Genomic DNA, 23,056 nt, shown 5'->3' on the forward strand with positions numbered 1-23,056 from the left:
GGGTTAAACTGCTATGTGGTATGTTTTATGTGTACATGAAAAGTTTCAGGCTCTCTGCCTGCATATGTATTATGTTTGGATTTGAACCATTCTCCAACTTTATGATAAAATAGGAACATAATTCACATATTAGCATTTCAAACCTGTACAGCTGCAGAATGAGTAAATAGCACAGTGAGTAATCATTATTAATCTACAGTGGAGAGAGATACACATAATTTTGTGGTGTGCTAAACTAAAAAAATATGTGCTGCACTTCTTATAACACGTCAAATTCTGTTTTCTATCAGTGTTTCAGAGGTGATAGAGAAAAATCTATCCTTTAGCTGAACTAATCTCAAATAAATTAATATCATTTTTCATATAAATTTGTTTGGGAAACTTGAAACTGTAGCATAACCTATTGATTACATTATTTGAATTAAGTTTTTGAAATCTTACAGCTGTTTGCTGTCAAAATTTAAACCTACTGTCTATTTTCAGCTGTGCACTTGATATACATTTCACCTGGTGACTCAATAATGTTTTAATATAAAAGTACATGATCATGGAACATATGCTCAATGTTCAGATGAAGCTTAATAGCAACAGAAGGGGTAACAATTAACAGTTCTGTTTTCCTGGGTATATGCAGTCCAAGTTTAAAGTTTTCCTGGGCTGCTTCCAAAAAATCTTTCTTTCTAGTTCCTTGACCTTTGTGGAGTTTGGAATCAATGAACCACATTGCCTTCCACAAGGGTGTCAAGTATAGAATAAAAAATTGCATCACATCATTGTGGCCATAAGAGGTCTGAGTGCAGCAACAAGAAACAGGAAAGCAAGAACATCTGAAAAATTGACTACGCAAGCTAGAATGTGATTCTGCAATAAGGGGCAATTCTCTTGCCAGAACAGGGCAGGTTGTAGACAGATCTGGGTCTTAGCCTGCCACTCCAAGAGCCCCAATGTCAAAAAATAGAGATAGAACACTATTCCTTTATGCAACATCCACAACACATATAACAAATTATTAATAATAGCTCAATATGTCAATCTGTCACTGTGCATTTTTGACATGGTAGGGATCAGGAGCATGGAAGCTCTATAGCGCTGATGTGAAAATGGCAATGGCACTGTGCTTCAGTGGGTAAAAGCTGAGAATACCAGACTCGGGACAAACTGCTGAGAAATAGGGCAGATTCACCACAAACTGGTGGTTATTCTAACATTAGATATATCAAGCCAATAACAAAAGCAAACTCCTGTCTCACCATACTGGTTAACAAGTCACAAATGCAGTCTCCTTCGGCATTCCAGCACTTATTTCATCACCCAGACACTAGACTTTATGATGGGTGTTTATTGAAAAACAATTTAATCAAACAAAGGGTTCTTCTGTTCTCATGAAATCATCCAATAACCAGGTCAATATATCATTCATATCTTACCCAATAATCATGCTGTTACCAATCCTTTAGCAACTAAAATCTAAAGGTTTATTGATAAAGAAAAGAAGAAAAAAATGGTTAATAGATCATATACATACAATAACTGCAAAACTCTTATATCAGGTTTGTAGCAGTGATGTTATAGACTGCTGGCTTGTAAAGTCTCTGGTAATTCCAGAAGATTGGAAGGTCTTCAGTCCATAGATCTGAATGCTCCTTTTAGTTGTAAATCCATAGTCCAGAGATCAGGGCAGGAAAGAGGCAACATGGAGAGGTTCCAAGGGTCTTTTATATGCTCTACCTTGTGGATGGAATTTTACTGTCCCAAACAAAGTCCATGGAATAATTTGTGGAAAAGTTCTGGCACAAGATGGAGTCCAGGGTCACACGAGCATGTCACATGCCCTTACATGTCTTGCTGACTCACAGGCACAGCCACTGGCCAGTTGGAGACTAAGGCATCTGCAGGAAGAGCCATCTGAGTAGAATGAGTTTCTCCTATGGCCCATTGAGAAAGTTAATTGCCTTTGATAGGCCATCAACACAAAACTGTCCATCTTCAATGTAGATCTTACCTGGTGGGTGTTAGCCCAGGAACAAACACATTTGGGATACAGATCTATAGCCAATATTCTTGACTTCAGATTCCCTGGTGATACGTGGATTTAAACAGGAAAATCATCTTTATCGAATCATAACGTTTCCATTGACACCCTACATGATATACTTTGTGCCAGTTTTGTTGCAATTGTCTAATAGTGGCAATATTAATTATATAAATTGTCATATTTCAATCATACAGCACCACAGGCTGTATGGAAATTAAACGTAGGCACTATGAGCATGTGTGTGCATAATTGTAGTAGTAGTTCTTTTGGAAAAGGGTACTGCTTCCAGCTCAGTTAAGAGGTTAATAGAGCTAATCTTTTGTATCAGTATTATTTATACCATGTTGTTGGACTTAATATTTATGAAGCTCAAGCTGTACAGTGCATATCCAATTATGTTTTCTTATCGCCATGGAGTGTTTTATGTAAAGAATATGGAGTGAATGCTTTATTGGTTAAAAAGGAAGTTAATCCAATGAAAAAAACAGAAACAAAGGCCATGTTAAGCATAAGCTGCTTTATGTTCATGGTCTGGCATTCCCCTCCTAATTATTAGCCACCATTATGAATAAAAATGACAGCAACCACATCTACCCTCATTTTCCTTATAAATAATAAAATCTTTGAGAGAGAAAAGGTAGGTGAGGTAATACCTTGTCTTGAACCAACTTCTCTTGATGGAAAGGACAAGCTTTTGAGATTATCGGAGTTGTTCTTCAGCTCTGTGAAGTTCAGAAGTTTGTCCCTTCAGCCAACAGAAGTTGTTCCAAGAAAAGATATTACTTCTTCTGTCTTGTCTCCCTCAGATCCTGGGACCAACATGGCTATAACAATATGGCAAACAACTACATTTTTGCACATTTATGGGAAACTGGTGCACACTGTATTTTTCCCAGGCCAGTCGGATTATTAGGGCTCTTTAACCATTTGTCTCCTACAACTGCACGCAAATTTCCATCCAATGAAAATCAATTAAAGGACTAACATTCAATAAAAAAGAGGGAGGGAGTGTCTCCTATCTGTGAATGAGATGGAGGAACCTCAGTTGGTTTAGAACAGCGTTTCTCAAACTAGGGGTCCTGAACCAAAGGGGGTCACAAGACTATTGTGGGGGGTGGGGGTGGGGTAGCAACAGCGGCAGCTGCTGGCAGATGCCCAGCTCTGAAGTCAGCACCTCCATCAACAGCACAGAAGTAAAGATGGCATGGTATGGGGGAGTCATCACTTTTTAGGAGGGTTTGTTAAAGACTGAAATATTTTCAAAGGGGATCCCAGCAAAAAAAAGTTTAGAGGTTCAATTCAGTTTGGATGAGAACCCAAAGTTCAGATGCTTATCTTATCTCAGCTATCTCAGCCTCAGGGGGCTGGAAAGATGGGATGGAAAATCTTAGAAGAATGACTTTCTTGTAAGATTTCCAATATTTCCTGCTTCTAATTGCACCTTAAATAATGTAAGAACAGCCTTTCTCATAGTATTGAGGCCCAGGCCCCATACCTGGCCACATGCTCTTCTGGCAGGTGAGTTGGGAAGGGACAAAACTCTTTGAAACATGCCCCTATTCCCACAATAGACTATTAGTTTTGAGGGAGAGGAGGGAGAGTGAAGCGGGGTTTTGAGGTTCTGTACTTTCTGCTCTGATATAGGGAGAGTCAGAGAAAGGGTGATTGAAGGGAAGGAGAAAGGATTAGTTAGCTAATAAGGGTGACTTATGTTGTTGAGGGGAGATGTGGTAGATTACACTACTAAATAGGGTCAGGCTTCTCTCTGTTTTGGTGAGGGGAGGGTTCTTATGTATGTGTGTGCGTTTGTAGAATATATTTCTTTTATTTTCTTACATATCCTGACCCTTACACCTGGCCTCAGTGATGGAGCTAGAGGGATTGTTTCAGTTTTGGAATTGTTGGGTGGCTAGAGAACAGAGAGGGATGGTAACTACCCAATCTCTTGTGAGAGTTAGAGACCCTTCTTCCCATCAAGAGGCTTTTCTGTGGGGAGGACTTCATGTTGCAATTATGGTGGGAGCTTTATTATCTTTAGAGGGTGTTTTCAGCCTGCCCCAGAGATCATTATTCATTAACACAGCTGTGGCAGCTGCATCCTTCATAAGCATAAGAGGACTATGAGGACTAAGCAGAACTACCATGAATTGAAGATATAGAGGTCTGAGAAGAAATTAGTTGTGGAAACCTGTGATCTCTGATTACTGTCAAGAGTGTCAAAGGGAGACTAGACAAGAAGATGCAACCACTTAAGGGATGAACCAGGTGGCTGGTATTTAATATCTGTCCCTTTGGTCTTGTCTAGAGCCTCTTTTTAGGTGTGCAGGGTGCTGATGACGGGGTCTTATTCTCCAGTTTAAAGCACAGTTAGGCCCAGATCCACAAAAGGGACTTCGGCATTGCAACACTGAGCATTGTACCACCTAATTTTTAGGCATCTAGAAAAATTACAGGAACAACACTGTGATCCACAAAGCCTGAACTGGATGCCTGGACCCCTATACAGTGAATAGGCAGAGACAGGCTCCTTATAACCCACTGTGATCCACAATTCCAGACTGCTAGGCAGGGAACTGCCTAAATTGGCCAATGAGAGATGCCTGGGAGAAAGGTATGTCCTAAGCTCCACCCCCCTCTCAGAGTTCAGTGCCTAAGTCCGGGCTGCCAGGAGTTGCCTATCTCTGTTAACTATCTGTTGGAAGATAAGGCACTCCTCCACCTAAGTCGTATGTGGGCTCCAATTGGGTAGGTATGCATAGAGGCTAATTAACTCCACAGAACAGCTGAAGAGGAGGAAGGCCTCTCTTGTAATCTTTAGTCCAATATTTAGGATACTCACCTGAGATGTGGAAGACTCCTGTTTCAAGTCCCCACACCACCTGATGAGAAGAGGTTTAAACAGGGGCTTGCCATCTCTCAGGTGAGATCCCTCAGGTGAGGCTACAGAGTCATTCTTATTTAATTAAAGCAGAACAACTTCAATAGGAGAGACTGAGGGAGACTCATATCAGAATATTCCATAGTCCAGTGGTTAGGGATCTCACCTGAGAGGAGGCAGATCCCTGTCCAACTCCCTTCTCCTCATCAGGCAACAGAGAGACTTACATCCTGGGTAAGTACCCTAACTACGGGGTTAAAGGTCATAAGGGAGAGTCTCCTCCTCACCTCCCCCAGCTGTTTGCTGAGCATGCCTACTGGATTGGGCCCCAGACATGACTTAGGCAGCTGAATGCCTATCTTCCCCCCAGTCACTCAAGGGCTTAGGCAGGAGATAGGTGCCCAGATGCCTAGAATGGGGCAGCAGTGCTTATGCTCAGAGGCAGAAAGGTAGGCACCTAGGGAACTTTTACTGCAAAAAATTAGGCACCAAGTGACTTTAGGCACCTAAAAAGCTGGGTGGCAGCTGAGCAGGAGTTTTGTGGATCACAGTGGTGCCGAAAAATGGGACTTACGCACCTAAGGACCTTTGTGGATTCCATCCTTAGCGATTAGCAAGTGTACTTACCACTATCTGTGATTTGATCATGGATCAGGTTCTTTGCTTTGCATGTACTGTATTGGGTAATATTACAGGACTATTATTAGCTGACTCCCTGGTAGGAATTTGGTTCAGCATGAGTTACAGGACATAGGGGCTAGAGAGGTGGTGTGACTGGATGGTTGCATCTGTATTAAATATAGCAGGTCTCCCACTCCAAAATGGGATTTGTTTGAACATGTCCTAGGATAGGAGATAAAATGAGAATTCTCTCACTCTACGAACCACTCATTGTAACTAACAGTTCCTAGTGGGTTCTGTCTTAGCAGTTGTAAGTATCTGCAGGATCAGTTCCTTAAATAAGAATTAGTATGGAATGCAGTGCAACTGTTCCTCCATGGGTGAAAATTAATAATTCACTGGTTGCCCATATTTCATTTATCATTTATGTACTTGAATCTGTACTCACGTAAATTCTATACACATGTCCTTAAATGCCGACAGAAATCTTAGATTTTTCCTCTTCAACTACAGGTACAATATGAAGCCTGCTTCCTAATATAAAATAAATAAAAAAAGATTTACAGAAAAATATGTACTTTCTCAATTCTTAAGACATTCTGGTGCTGCAGAAAATCAATAGAGAAGTGGAGAATACAGAGTGTGCAGGGGGCAAATAGAGGAGCAGATGTGCCTTAAGAATGGGTGGAGGGATGATTGGCCTATAAAAGTAGGGTAGGTAGAGAGAGCTGCTGCCATGGGCTAGCCTGTAAGGATGGACAATGGGACCCTGACAAGAAAAAACAAAAACAAGAACCAAAGGATCCAAGGCTAGGTGATCTGTCCAGCTTTAAGTGTATGAGTTCAGGCATTTTATGCCACACAATTTAAAGGAATTTATTATTCAGATTAAAAAATCCCCACACGGACATATTTTGTTGCATTCTGAGCAACTGTCTGCACAAGAATAGGTTAGCCTATTTTTGTAGCATAGTGAAGTTTCAGTGTTGCTAAATCTTGCAGTTTTATTGTTGAGACTCATACTATTTTGGATGAAATCCTGGCACCATTGAAGTCAATGGGGCCATGATTTCATCCATGGAGTCAAATGGTTACATGAGAATCTCAGCTTTCATTTTAAACAAGTACGTTTCCACCCCTCATGATTGCACCGAAAAGCTTGAAAATAGGAATCCTAACGCTCACATACCAGAATGTGAATAACCCAAGGGCAGTAGAAAAATGTAGGATGCCTCCCCTGGGCTTTTTTAATGGCCCCCATGATGGCCAATCACATGCAAATCAAAATGTTAGGTATCCAATTTAGAGCCCTAAAATTAGAAGCCACTGGTGAAAATGTTTATTTACATGGCTCTATTGTACAAGGATAAAACTATTTAGAAATGTGTCTCTTCATTGAGGGGTTTGCTGGCCTTTAAGGGCTTGAGCCAAATTTAATTGAAGTCAGTGAGATTTTTTTTCCATTGAATTCAATAGGTTTGGGATCAGGGCTCAAGATATATAACCAACTGCATAGTGCTTTACATAGTATGAATGGAGTTCTTCATGAGATTTTTCTTCTGGGGTTCATGAAAAAGAAAATTCTCATTCATCTCAACTGATAACATCACTGAAGGAAAGTTGCTTACCATCTTTCCCCACTGCTGTTTTTACACATCTTAACTTGGTTCTTAACTTTCATATTACAAAGCTCAGATTCTTCTCAGACTCCACGAGGTCAACCAATGGAAATCAAAATGAAGTAATTGTAGTTATGTTGTCTGAGATACTTTGGGAATGGTCAGAAGAGCAGAAAGGGTCAGGAAAAGCTACCCCTCTCCTAGTTGATAGCATTCAGAATAATTGTAATTGTACATCAGCAGAATTAAATCCAACACCAAAATGACATTGGAAAAAATTCCATTTTAAGACAACGAGTGACTACAACAGGCCATACACTCCCCCATTGCAGTAAAAGAGCATGCAAAGGTCACATATTCCCGGAAATCTAATTAGAAAAATGAGATGCCCAGGTTAATAGTATAATATGATATCCATCCAGGAGACAAAAAAAATAATCTTTTCAGTAACTGCCAGTATGTGTGATTAAAAAAAAAACATGGAAGAGAGACAAAATTTTTATATATCTTGTTAAGGCAGTTGCATAGCACTGCACTATTACACATACAGCAGATGCTAGAGTAGGTGTATACAGATTGCAGTTGGCCTTTCTGAGCCCTCTGCAATCAAGGACTATATTTATTTCACATACAAGTACTTTTTAAAGATGGCTCCTCTTAGCTCAATAATTAGCTGCAAGGTGTATGCTGTATTATGCTATACCAAGGTTTGTGCATAACAACTTACTGCTCTTGCAAGAAGCAATACATTTATTTTTGTTTCCTGTAGTAAGTTACCTTGCTCTTTTATGTTTGTGTTTTCCCTAGACTCCTCCTACATTTCCTCAGGCTCACTTTTGTAATTTGTGGTTCTTTTGCAGATCTTCAGCATGGAACCATTTTAAGGGGTAATTTGGTATGGCAACAAACCATGAAGGAGGTTTCAAATTGAGTTTGGGATATTCTAGTTAGACATATTAAACTCCAACACTTTTCTTCATTCTGTGGCAGCCAAGTCATGGGAGCATAAGGCTCACTGATATCAGTCCTGTTGTGTTTTAAAGAATGAGATTTTGTAATCAACACCTGGAAGTAAACATCAAAACATTATGGATGCGCCAAAATGAAGTTTTGAATCTAAATCCCATTGAACTTGGGGCAGTGATATGAGGTGCGGATTCAAGTCCCCACATCTGAACATGCCCATAGGTGATGGAATTGGGGTGGTGCCGCACTCCCTAATTTGAAGTGGTTTCCATCATATACACGGTTTACAGTCTGGTTCAATGACTCTCAGCACCTCCACTATGCATATTGTTCCAGCACCCCTGAAGATGCCCCATAAGTTTCATTTCCAGATTGAATCCAAAACTTGAAGAAGACTCTTTTCAAGATCTACTCCATATGCAACCATAATCTGTTTAATCCAAAAATAGTGGGAATTTTTCCAGAACAGTTGATTTAGGGTACAAAATTTCACAAAAACAGATTGAGATTTCAGTACAGCTGAATCCCAAATCTAAGGGTATGTCTACACTACGAGAGTAGTTCGATTTTACTTAAATCGAATATGTGGAATCGATATTACAAAGTCGAACGTGTGTATCCACACTAAGGACAGTAATTCGACTTTGTGAGTCCACACTAACGGGGCAAGCGTCGACATTGGAAGCGGTGCACTGTGGGCAGCTATCCCACAGTTCCCGCAGTCCCCGCTGCCCATTGGAATTCTGGGTCGAGCCCCCAATGCCTGCTGGGGGAAAAAATGTGTCGAGGGTGGTTTTGGGTAACTGTCGTCATCCAACCGTCACTCCCGCCCTCCCTCCCTGAAAGCGCCGGCAGGCAATCATTTCATTTTGCGCGCTTTTCTGGTGAGTGACAGCGCGGACGCCACAGCACTGCGAGCATGGAGCCCGCTGCGACCATCGCTGCAGTTATGGCCGTTGTCAACACCTCGCACCTTATCATCCACCTTTCCCAGATGCTGAGAAATCGGGCGAGGAGGCTAGGGCAGCGCGGTGAGGACCTGAAGTCTGAGAGTGGCACAGACCTGTCACAAAGCACGGGACCCCGTGCCGAGGACATCATGGTGGCAATGGGTCATGTTGATGCTGTGGAACGGCGATTCTGGGCCCGGGAAACAAGCACGGACTGGTGGGACCGCATAGTGCTGCAGGTCTGGGAGGAATCACAGTGGCTGCGAAACTTTCGCATGCGGAAGGGGACTTTCCTGGAACTTTGTGAGTTGCTGTCCCCTGCCCTGAAGCGCAAGGACACCCGGATGCGAGCAGCCCTCAGTGTCCAGAAGCGAGTGGCCATAGCCCTCTGGAAGCTTGCAACGCCAGACAGCTACCGGTCAGTCGCGAACCACTTTGGCGTGGGCAAATCTACCGTGGGGGTTGTTGTGATGCAAGTAGCCAACGCAATCGTTGAGGTACTGCTGTCAAAGGTAGTGACCCTGGGAAACGTGCAGGTCATCATAGATGGCTTTGCCGCGATGGGATTCCCAAACTGCGATGGGGCTATAGATGGAACTCACATCCCTATCCTGGGACCGGACCACCAGGCCAGCCAGTACATTAACCGAAAGGGCTACTTTTCAATGGTGCTGCGAGCACTGGTGGACCATAGGGGACGTTTTACAAACATCAACGTCGGATGGCCGGGCAAGGTTCATGACGCTCGTGTTTTCAGGAACTCTGGTCTGTTTAGACGGCTGCAGGAAGGTATTTACTTCCCAGACCACAAAATAACTGTTGGGGATGTGGAGATGCCTATAGTGATCCTCGGGGACCCAGCCTACCCGTTACTGCCCTGGCTCATGAAGCCCTATACAGGCGCCCTGGACAGTGAAAAAGAACTCTTCAACTACCGGCTGAGCAAGTGCAGAATGGTGGTGGAGTGTGCTTTTGGACGTCTCAAGGGGAGATGGAGAAGCTTACTGACTCGCTCTGATCTCAGCGAAACCAATATCCCCATTGTTATTGCAGCTTGCTGTGTGCTCCACAATCTCTGTGAGAGCAAGGGGGAGACCTTTATGGCGGGGTGGGAGGTTGAGGCAAATAGCCTGGCTGCTGATTAAGCCCAGCCAGACAGCCGTGCGATTAGAAGAGCACAGCGGCACGCGCTGTGCATCCGGGAGGCTTTGAAAGCTAGGTTCCTGAGTGAGCAGAGTAATCTGTGACTATGAAGTTTGTTTACAGAGAAGCTGAACCTGCCCCCGTTTCTTTACCCAGTGAATGTTCACTGTCCTCTCCAGTCACGTACCCCGTTCACCCCGTTCCCCCCCTTCCAACACACGTTTAAAAATAAAATCACTGGAAATTTGTTAATGAACACCGTTTTCTTTATTACTGTTTTCGCTGTAAAGTGTTGAAACTGGGACGCAGACTGTGGTGGGGAGCGGGTGTAGTGTAGTGATGCAAAGGACGCTTCTAAACTCGAGGAATGACAGGCTCCTGCTCCTAGAGCGGTCCGCACTGGTGGACTGGTTGTTTCAACGGAGCCTGCCACCCCTCCTGTTCAGGACTCTGTGTGTGGGGGCTATGTGACTTTGTGGCAGGGGGAGGACGGTTACAGATCCCCTGCTTCGTGGCTCTGTGATCCAGGATAAGGACCGCTGCATAAGATCTCTAACCGCCCTCCCCCGCCATAAAGTCACATAGCCCCCCACCCCACCCCCCCCAGAGAACATGAAAACCACCTCCAAGACTGACCAGGGTAACTAGTGACTGCAATGTGTGTGTGCCCTGCTGCTGAACCTGCCCCCATGTCTGTACCCTGGTAAAGGTGACTGTCCTGTCCAATTACCAACCCCCTTCCCCCCCTTCAAACTGACTCTCCTCTAAAAGAACATGATGGAAACAGTAATTAACAGAAACGTATTTTTTATTAGCAACTACACATGAAACTGGGGGATGAAACTGGGATGGGGGCTTGGGTGAGGCGGGAAGGAAAGGACTTATCAAATTTTGGGGAATGACAGCCTTCTGCTACTTGAGCAGTCTGCAGGGGTGGAGTGAGAGTTTTCACGGACTCTGCCGCCCCTCCTTCTTGGGACTTTGGGTGAGGGGGGTATGGGACTTTGTGGCGGGGGAGGCCGGTTACAGATAGACTGCAGCGGGGCTCTGTCCTCCTGCCTCCGGTCCTGCAGAACATCCACAAGGCGCCGGAGCGTGTCCGTTTGCTCCCTCATTAGTCCAAGCAGCGTTTAAGTCGCCTGCTGGTCTTCCTGCCACCACCTCTCCTCCCGTTCAATGTGTGATCGATGGATTTGGGACAAGTTCTCCCTCCACTGGGTCTGCTGGGCTGCCTGGGCTCGGGAGCAGCCCATAAGTTCCGAGAACATGTCGTCCCGTGTCCTCTTCTTTCTACGCCTAATCTGCGCTAGCCTCTGGGAGTGTGATGCCAGGGTAGGTCGGGAGACAGTCGCAGCTGTGGGATGGGAAAAAGGGAGTGAATTCCTCAGAAAGATAAATTTTGTTGGGAACAAAGAACATAGTCTTTCTCTGTGAACAAGACCATGCACAGCACCTATCACATGCGCACTCAGGACAAGGTCGAATTTTCGGCCTTCGCTTTCAGTGCCTGGGGTCTTGCAGTGCAGATCACACAAGCGGGGCAGGACAGCGGAATTTTGGTAGCAGGCTGACATGGTAAGCCGTAGACTTGTGGCTGCTTAAAACTTTAATAATAGCACTGGCCTCCTTTCACATTCAAAGCAATGCTCCTAGCGTTGGCCAGTTCCTGCTGCCAGCAATCCGGCAAGCATGAACTCTGCCCCTGTCCCACCCCCTCGCGGCTGTCCCAGGGAAAGATCCCTGTATGCTGCCCCTCTCCCGCCTCCACCGCGTGGCTATAAACTGCCGGTTACAGTTCTGTAAAGGAACAAGCAAGCAGTCCCAATACTAACAGTCCCCTACCTAATTCAAAGCAGGTCACCATGAGCGGCATCACTCTGATGAGGATTTCAGAGACCGAGAAAGAAAGGATGCTTCGGAAAAGCCTGCAAAGACCAGGGCCGTATGCCGCCATGCTCTGCAAGGCAATGATCCCCGAGTACTTGCTTATCTCCTGGCGCGGAAACGTTTCGTACTACAGAGGACACAATAAGGCCGCTCTCCCAAGGAACCTCATGCAAAGGCTTTCCAATTACCTCCAGGAGAGCTTCATGGAGATGTCCCATGAGGATTTCAGCTCTATCCCCGGACATATAGACCGGATTTTACTGTAGCTGCACTGGCAAGGACTAAACAGTAGAGCACCTAGGGCAAACCAATCATGATAAACCGGACATTGTTAGATTTTTTTGCAGTAGTTGCTCTGCCAAGGACTGAAACGTTAAGCGCCTAGGGCAAACTAATCATGAAAAACCCATTGTTAATATTGTTAATATTCCTGTTCTGTTCAAAATAAATGTTTACATGTTTAAAACACTTACCGACTGATCCTTCCCCTGATTCTGGGTCCGGGTTAACGCCTGGGGACAGTTGGTAGGGGATCTCTGTAAGGGTGATGAAGAGATCCTGGCTGTCGGGGAAATCAGCGTTGTAAGCGCTGTCGACTGCCTCGTCCTCCTCATCTCCTTCCTCATCTTCCCCGTCCGCTAACATGTCCGAGGAACCGGCCGTCGACAATATCCCATCCTCAGAGTCCACGGTCAGTGGTGGGGTAGTGGTGGCGGCCGCACCTAGGATGGAATGCAGTGCCTCGTAGAAACGGGATGTCTGGGGCTGGGATCCGGAGCGTCCGTTTGCCTCTTTGGTCTTCTGGTAGCCTTGTCTCAGCTCCTTGATTTTCACGCAGCACTGCGTTGCATCCCGGCTGTATCCTCTCTCTGCCATGGCTTTTGAGATCTTCTCGTAGATCTTTGCATTCCGTCTTTTCGATCGCAGCTCAGAAAGCACGGACTCATCGCCCCACACAGCGATCAGATCCAAGACTTCCCGATCAGTCCATGCTGGGGCCCTCTTTCTATTCTGAGATTGCATGGCCATCTCTGCTGGAGAGCTCTGCATCGTTGCCAGTGCTGCTGAGCTCGCCACGATGTCCAAACAGGAAATGAGATTCAAACTGGCCAGACAGGAAAATGAATTCAAATTTTCCCGGGGCTTTTCCTGTGTGGCTGGTCAGAGCATCCGAGCTCGGACTGCTGTCCAGAGCGTCAACACAGTGGTGCACTGTGGGATAGCTCCCGGAGCTATTACCGTCGATTTCCATCCACACCTAGCCTAATTCGACATGGCCATGTCGAATTTAGCGCTACTCCCCTCGTTGGGGAGGAGTACAGAAGTCGAATTTAAGAGACCTCTATGTCGAACTAAATAGCTTCGTTGTGTGGATGGGTGCAGAGTTAATTCGATGTAACGCTGCTAAATTCGACATAAACTCCTAGTGTAGACCAGGCCTAGGTTTGAATTTGGCCTTGAACCTGTACTCTGAAACCTACCCTACCTGTCATTCTTGAAGAAGAAAAATAAATGACAAGCTAAATCCTCAGACTAATATCCCCAATAAAGTAAATGAGGGGTCTTTAAAATGTGCTTTAAAATATTTATAAAATGTAACAGTTTTATTAGTACAAACTAAAGGCTGTATTTTCATGAACAGCATTTAACACAACTGCTATTTTATGCCATGAAAAAGATGAAGGAACATAAGTATATATTGCAGAATAAGATCTAGTATTCTATTACACAGCTTTACAGCTATATAAAAAAGATATGTGGTACAGGCAGCCATCTATTCATCTACCAAAAATACTAATAAATGTGTGAAATCTTTAAATAAAAAGATACTGATTTTTCACTTCTAAGTTTTCATAAGCATTGTAATGATGCATTTAAACTGATCTCTGAATAAATACATATTTTTCCTTACAAATTGATGAACTGCTAAATACAAATGTGTTGCAAAGGGATGAAAAATTCTTTTGTAGTCAGAGCATATATAAATACTCCTACTCTACATACAGTGGGTTAAAAGTCAGTGTGCTTTATTTTTGTAAAAACTCCAGAGAACGGTCCCTGTATTGCTGTACTCTTACTATGTCTGACAAAGTTCAATAGATCTGCCCTATCACTACATTCCAATGTATTACAGGAGGTGGCGAGGCAGGGGGTCCAAGGAAAGGTTAGACTGGGCCACTTTCCCTTCTGCAAACAGGAACCTTCAGCAATACTAAACAAATCAGACTGCCAAGATTTTTTCCCCCTAACTTTCCCATAAAAAGATTCAGGTAAATGTAGCATGACGAGCCAATTTAAGCCAATTTCAAAGTTATTTGAGTAATTGGTTATTAAGATAACACTCTCAAATTTCAATTCAGCAATTATCCTTTTAAAGATACAGAATATAAATATAGGAAGAAAAGTATATGCATTAAAGCTACAGGACCTCTTTTTAAAACTAAAAAAAAGTGTGGGCATTTGAAAAAAACAACTATGTAGCTTTTAACTTTATTGGACTGTGACTTATCTTCTAACCTATGCAACCTTTCTATGTTGAAAGCATGTGTTTCTAAATTTTGGAAACATAGTTGACTATTATTAGTGCTCATAAAGATTAAGAGACTAGCTGAAGACCCTCCTTTTAATATATGTAAGCTCCTTACCCATAACTTAAGAACCACAAGGGGACAGAATATTGTCTTCCCACAAGGCTGCAGTGCAGACTGATGCAGAGGTTGATGATGGAAATAATGGCTTTGGCAGAAGTACTTGGTTTAATGCCAATTTTTTCCATGCTAATGAATGGTGGAATTACCACAGAAAAGCTTTCAGTAAAAAAAAAAAAAAAAATAGAATGCTCAGCTTATTCCCAGTTAATCAACCCCCTAGGATGGATGGCCATGACCAATTATTATTCCAGCAACTACTGGTTAATCACAAAGTACATAGTTAAAAGGACTTTGTTAGCTATTTGGTGGCTAAAAGCAATAGTGTAGGATCTGCAAATGTTCACCAGAAGATTAAGGTTATGCAAATATTTTAAAGTTTCAAATTACCCCAAAAATTGCCTTTCAGAAAGGTTAAGTGGTTTTTACTACCAGCACAGCACTAGATCTGGTTCAGGAAAGCAGTATTGATGTCAAGGGAGCTACGCTAATTTACACCAGTTGAGGATCTGATCCTAAATATTTTCTTTTCAGGACCATCTTCCATTCCTTAATCCAAGTATTCTTTTCCTGACTGTGGAAACTCCAAATTCACCTTTAAGAAAGTTAGCAAACAAAAAAGTCTATCACAGATGACCTATAGCCAATTCAATACTGTTATAGAAAGACTTCAGGATTTGTGGTGGTGACCAAGTACATCTTCAAATGTACTTTGTCAATAGCCAATAATGTGCATTATCTCCAGGAAGGTTTCTCTCCATGCTGCTTTTGTAGCTTTTTCCATCTGTTAGCTAATTTGTGAAGAAGCAATGATAGCGGAGTCAGGGGATGCCACTCATTTGGCTCTCCCACCTGAGTCCTGCAAGGACATCCAACAAAAAGTGAGGATATCAGAGAAAAAGTGAAGGCAGATAATACAGCCCAGCCAAAGGGTCAGTACCTGGCAATGCTCATGTGCTTGGGCATTGGACAGCAAAATGAAAGGGGCAACACAATTTAAATTTCTTGTATAGAAAATTAACAATTTGGGCCAGATTCTCAGCTGGAGAAAGATAGTTTTATTAAAATCAGTGGAGATTACACTATGACAATTCATACCAACTGTAAATCTGAACAATTTGAGTTCAGAGCAGCTATAATAAATAATTTATACATTGAGGCAGTGGAAAATATCATGGCAATATAATCAGAACTATTGTGATGTAACTAACCTTTTTTTTTTTTTTTTTTTTTTTTTTTAAGTAACTGAATTTGTTCAAGAAACACATCCCAGGTAGACATAGTAAAAATATAGATTCTATTTTGAATATAGATAAACACTGGATTAAATATCACAAAATGTGCTGGTGTAGTATATACAGTACATGCTATATATGTTAACATCAAGCATTACATAAACTCAGTATCAAGCCAACTTACTTTTATCGTGCTAACGTATCTTTTTACATCCAAGAATTATTATTTATACATAGATATATGTAGTGCTGCAATGCCACATTGACTGGTGTTACCGTTTTGCTATACTTTTCTGATATAGCTGACAATGGGGGGAAAGCGCCAAATGGAACATGTTGAAAAATAGGATCATAAGGTTTCACTCAGGCTGCTTAAATGATCATGTAGGAGGTATATTATCAACTTTTTATTAAAAGCATTTACAGTTTCCATGGAAACATTTTTGCGTTAACATACAAAAACAAATGAAAAAATATAATGTAAAAATTAATCTTGTCTCCTGTTCATTAATTAGAAGCTCTCTTCATTGAACACTGCCTTATCTTTCCCCACTTAGGCAAACAGGCCCAGTCAATATTAATCCATTAGCTGAGGATCTGACTATACTATACCCTGTGTAGTGAGCTGGTATTTTCAAGTTGTTTGGTCCTAAAATAGCACTAACTGTCTTTTTTAGTGCAGTTTTCATCCACTTTTAAACTGGTATATTTGGCCTGAAGTTAGATATGCGTTAGATTTGAACAATATTTGAAAGTACCAACTCATAAAATTTGCAGCTCACAAGAGAATGCTCTCCTAGTTCTCTATTCATTTAAAGTAAGACAGTCTCATCCTAATTGGATTCAATTACTGATAGTTTACAGTCTTTATGAGTAGAGAAAAATGCTATAGTAGCCTTAAAAAAGTGTGCATAAGACTGAACATGTTTGGAGTTGGTTAGGAATCTTACAGCACATAATTTGAGATAAAGATCAGCCTCTCTTGATTTGAATTCCAGACCCCTCAACTGTGGTCTGCTGACATCTCTTCAGCATTTGTGACATTTACCAGTGATATACCATTATATCATTTTCAACTCTAGAGGTCAGATGACAAGATGCAAAGACATTAGAATACTGATTATAAAAAAGAAAGGAGTTTAGAACATTAAAAGAAAGCTATAATGGAAAAAACGAAGACAGAGTTTTCTAAGATGCATGAATACCTTGCCAATGAAACCATAATATTATATGTGCTTTTATTTACAGATAGTTAACCTCAAGTGGTTCACTTTGGTTCTGATCTCTTTATTTCTGATTAAATCCATTCAAAATCCAGCCATTTATTTACAGGAGTGTTCTTTACATGAGTAGAGTTAAAGTGGCTTTGAAGAAGATCTAATTAATGTGATTTTCAAAGTTTTACTAGAACAAGCCGTTCTAAAAAACCCACTCAGACAAATAATAGCTAAAGATAAATGCATCTGCCTGATATACTATGATACAGAAAAATAAATGTCCAAAACTAAGTCATATAAATTATATTCATTGGTTTATATATTGAAACAAAGGAAAAGGAAAGTCTTTATTTTTTTGTGTCTGGAAACTCAAATCTTTTGAACACAATGGATACCTATAAATATGTATCTATGGTTTAGGACCTTATACAAAGCCCAATGGGAATCTTTCCATTGCCGCCAAAGAACATTGCATTAGGCCGATGATGAACAATTAAACATATTTTAGACAGTTTTGAAGTAACTTGCAAACTGAACATGGTATCAAGCCAAACATATATAAGTGTTAGGAACTATATATATTTTAAGTTGTTCAACAATTATTCGAACAAATCTTTGGTACTTTTGTGTTAGAGGCCACACAAGGACTTAGGGCCTAGTCCAATGCCCACTGAAGTCTTTAGCAGTCTTTCAATTGACTTTAACGGAACTGGAACAGACTCTTAAATAAGATGTCCAAGATTTTCAAACTAGTTTTGGGTTCCTTGATATATGGGTGCTCAACTGGACACTTTAAATGTATTTGATTTTCAGAAATTGCTGAGCACTTGCCTTCTGAATATGTCCTTTTACCGTGTCTTAACTTAGGCATACAAAACCACTCATCACTTTAGAAAATCTTGGTCAAAGTGACTCCAAAAGTATTACAGTGCTTAGTATCCATGTTCTGCACTATCCTGGGTCAGATTCCTAGTTTTGGTCCTACAGCTGCCCAGGCTCACAGAAGGAAATAGGTAATGGGAGCACATCATGCTGCAGTGACTCCTCTCATTGATTGCACAGTCGTGATGGAAAGTTATGGAGAGGCTTATCAAGAAATTCTCAGAGAAAGAAGGCTGCTATGCAAGCCAAGAGGCAACAGTAGAGGAAATCCAGAAAAATATGAGCACATTGCAGAATGTAGCCACTTATCTATGGCCAGAATGCTGCATGCTAATGTCCTACACCTGTATTTTGGGCTCTAATCTAGTGTTTACATGACTGAGTAATATTTGAATGTGCTGGCCAGTAAAAAGTTATATCTTAGACAGAACATTAAACTGAGATCCTTTGTCTTATCTGCAGTTGCCATTAATTTGAAAGATCCCTCAGTTCTTTTTGAAAAGACTAGGGCATAACTTGATGAGTATGTTGAAGGTGTAACTCATGAAAACCTATCATTTCTACAGGGTTTACCAAAGAAATCAATATTATTGGAACTTGTAAAGACATTTTCTCCATATGTAAGTGGAGAGTTCTGTTAACCACTTGATGGACTGAACAATCATATAGTGAGGCACACAACTAGAAAAAGATATTAAATTCAAAAAATGTAGTTAAAAAGGAAAGAACATATATTCTGGCTGCTCATGGTCAGCTGCACTTTTCATTTCTCCAGTTAACTAAGTTTTACCTAATTATTGTGTTGGTCAATAAAATATCTGGAGATGGGCTGAACATTTCATCTGGTAAGCAAATAAAGATTAATCTTGCTGTTTCCACTTGCAAGGGAAGACACGTTTGTTCTTTTCAGCACAGAATTGGATGTCTTTAGTGACCACCCAGCATGGCAATTTCTACCCCATTTTATAGTAGTTATAAAAAAGAAAACTGGAAGAGTAAAAAAAAATGCAGTCAGAAGTCCAGCAGCAGAGTGGTGCCTATACAGTTTATTGTTCTGAATGCAGCATGTACGATTTCCTGCCTCATGGGCAGGTGGGATGGGTTTGCATAGAGCGCAAGCAGCTCATGGCCCTCAGACACACAGTATTGGTGCTTGAGGCCAGAGTGCCTGAACTGAGAAAGAGAGGTACATAGATGAGAATTTCAGGAACACAAAAGAGTAGTTCCACCCTCAATCGGACCACCTCTGTGCTTTTAAGGAGGATGAAAATCTCAGGGAAGGAGAACATCAAGATGGAGTGGAGGGAAACAATCCGATAGCTGGGATCCTGCTTCCAGATGATGTCATGGTATCCTCTCGCACTGAGGATACCCATTCTGAGGAGGGAACCCCAGTTACTAAGAAGAGTCAGGTAATAGTAATGGGGGATTTGTATAGATAGTTGAGTTATGATGACCAGGAGAACTACATAGTAAACTGGCTGCCAGGTGAAAAGATTGCAGATTGCACAAGACTTCTAGATAGACTTATGTGCAGGGCTAGTGGTCATGGTGCATGTAGGTACCAATGACATTGGGAAAGGTAGAAGAGGGGTCCTGGAGGCCACATTTAGGCTTCCAGGTAAGAAATTAAAGTCCAGGACCTCCATGGTTGCTTTCTCTGAAATGCTTCCAGTTCCACATGCAGGGCCAGAAAGACAGGCGGAACTTTAGGGTCTCAATGTGTGAATGAGACAATGGTATATGGAGGCAGGGTTTAGGTTTATTAGGAATTGGGGAATCTTTTTAGTAAAGAAGGAGCCTATAGAGGAAGGATGAGCAACACCTAACCCAAAATGGAACCAGACTGCTGGCACATAAAATTAAAAAGGTTGTAGAAGATTTTTTAAACTAAGGGTGCAGGGAAAGCCAACAGGTGCAGAGGAGCACATAATTTGGTGGAGACATCCCTTAGGGACAAATTTATTAAAGGGGCAACCCTATATCCTAGAAACAAGGCTAGGAAAGAAGTCAGTAAAGTAGAAGCTAATGAGGAACAGTCAAACATAAGAGTGCCATTTGAATATAACACATGAAGGCACGCAACTGAATATTGACAAAATGTAAAAGTGCTTTTATACAAATGCTAGAAGTCTAAATACTAAAATGGGTGAACTAGAATGCCTGGCATTAAATGAGGATATTGATATAATAGGCATCACGGAAAGTTGGTGGAATGAGGATAATCAATGGGACGTGGTAATAGCAGGGTACATCTTCATCTTACAGCGAAGTACTATCACTGCAAAATCATTTCCTTCTCTTGTCATCTTTGATATGAGGTGGTTATAGAGGTGAGAAGGTCCTGATTTTGCTATGGGCAGGAAGGGAAATGCTCCTTAGTGTAGGACACACACCTACATCTTCACTGTACTAAGGGTTAAAACCTCCAACAAAGTTAGCTCTTCATGTTGGTATCCTTGAGATGGTTATAATCTATGAAGCTATAATGCTTTGAACAAAGGCTGGATGCTGAAACAAAGGCAGAGAGAGCCCTTGACTCATTTTACTTACAGTATTTTTGGAATGAATGATATTTTTTGAAAAATATCAGATCTGATAATTATACACTGCACATATAATAGAGGAAAATTGGGAAACTAGATATTTTTGTGGTCAGTGGGGGCCGTTGAGGATCAATGCAACAAAAATACATTTGCCCAAGTGGCTGCAACTTTAAAACAATTTAAGACAACAAAACAAGGTAACTGTAAAAATCAACTCATCCTGGCAGCAATGAAGAGGGAATGCAACAGCTGCCCTGAACTTTCACCAGCTTGTCACCCCTTTCTATACTCAATCCAGAAAAGCCTAATTGCCCAGATTGTAACAAGCCCATTTACTCCCAAGGTCCTAACAAGCACATGCGATTTCATGACGTCTGACCTTAAGGGGGTGTGCAAGTATATGTTATACTAGATCACCCCCTATTTTAGCTTTTGGCTCTTTGGGCATGAAATTTCCCCTAACTTGGCTCCTTTATATATCAGTGAGTGTGTGCGGTTCTAAGGGGGTCCATACTATACCACCTTATATAACCTGGCTATGAGGCTGAAAAGCATTTTTCACCCAGTTCTAACAGTGTGACAACAGTTATTAAACTCAGTTGGTAAGTTCTATGTAGACTGGTCCTAAAGTTGCAAAACCTGCATATTGTGTGTATGTATGCATCTGCAATTCCCACCATTACTGGCTACTACAGTAAGAGCCATTTAGCTGCTCAGCATTGTATGTAATAAAACACCAAAGGCATCTGGGGTTTTTTGGATATATTTCTTGGCATGATGTGTTGGATTCTCCTAGCACAGTTTGGAGATCAGCATGTTTTCCAGGGAAGTTGGAAACCTATATCCACTCACATATCCTCTATTGTGTATTTTGTTACACTTCAGCACTACTGGTTTGTTTTGGGGGTTTTTTTGGGGGGGGAAGCACATTATAAAAAAGATCAGACAATAATACCATGACAATGGAGCTTACAGCTATTATCACAGGGCAGCGGGCTACACAATACCAACCTTTGGGCCAAATGTAGCTTATGCAGGGAAAGACTTCACCTCGCAAGAAGTACAAAATATACAATGCAAAAATCAACATTTGTGAGTTCCTACCTTCTGACTATGAACAACCCCCTTCCATCCCTTCCCACTAATGTAACATGTAAGAATAATTATGGATAGAAGTTCTTGCCATGTCAGTGACCATACACATGTGAAAACATAAACTTGTAGACTTTTATGCCCATTAGGTCTTCATGTTGTGGATGGTACATGGAGCAGGGTTTCTCTGATATTTCAAAGGGGTCAGAATCACCGTAGTTCACTACTGCTCACACTTTTGTGCTGGCCAAGGCTGGCTGGGATTCCTCTACAGCATTTTACCAGATTTTTTACTTTATCACTCTCTATTAAGAAGAAAATGGAAAAGTCTGCTCACCACAGGTGCACCCCTTCATGGCTGGGCATGGTGAAGCTTTTTGGTATGTCCTGCTAACATCTGCCGTGGCCCTGTGGTGGACTGAGGTGTTGGGGTGGGTGCAGGCTCCAGGAGGGAGTTTGGGTGTGGGAGGGGACTCCGGGCTGGGCAGAGGGTTGGGGTGCGGGAGGGGGTTCGGGGTCCCGGCAGCACTTACCACAGCTCCCAGGTCCCTGCAGCCCCTAGATGCATGGGTGGCCAGGGAGGCTCCGCACACTGGCCTCACGCCCGCAGGCACCTCCCCTGCAGCTCCCATTGGTCACGGTTCCCGGCCAATGGGAGCTGCGGAACTGGCCCTTGGGGCAGGGGCAGCGTATGGAGCCTCTCTGGCATTCATGTGCCTAGGGGCTAGCTGCCACTTCCAGGAGCCGCGTGGAGCTAGAGCAGGCAGGGAACCTGCCTTAGCCCTGGGCCCCCACTGCGCCGCTGACCAGACTTTTAATGGCTCAGTCAGTGGTGCTGACCGGAGCCGCCAGGGTCCCTTTTTGACCGAGCGTTCCGGTCCAAAACCAGACCCCTGAGAACCCTACATTAACCCCTTCTTGGTCAGTGTGGGATTTGTCTGCTGTATACAGAGATGCTTACAATTTACGAGTTTTTTGAGGCTCTTCTGTTATTATTTATCTATGACCCTACATGGCACTAGAAAAATCAAGGACTATGTGTTCTAATATTGGTATAATATAAGGATAGATATAACATATCATGCTATGGCTCAGATTCTCTGGTCTGGCTGAGCTGCATTCTCAGAGCAGGAACTGGGAACAAAAAGGCTTTATGCCATTTTTGTAGGTCTCCAATGATGGGACTGGCTAGAGCAGGAGTCTCAAACTCAATTTACCTTAGGGCCAGTGCCAGTCCTCAAATCCTCCCATCGGACCAATGTCACTCATGCCGCCCAGAACCCACCCCCCAAAACTCTGCCCCCCAAAAAACTCTGCCCCCCACCTGCCTACGGCTA

Source organism: Emys orbicularis, chromosome 7 (assembly GCF_028017835.1).
Source record: "Emys orbicularis isolate rEmyOrb1 chromosome 7, rEmyOrb1.hap1, whole genome shotgun sequence".
In the NCBI taxonomy this organism is placed as follows: Eukaryota; Metazoa; Chordata; order Testudines; family Emydidae; genus Emys; species Emys orbicularis.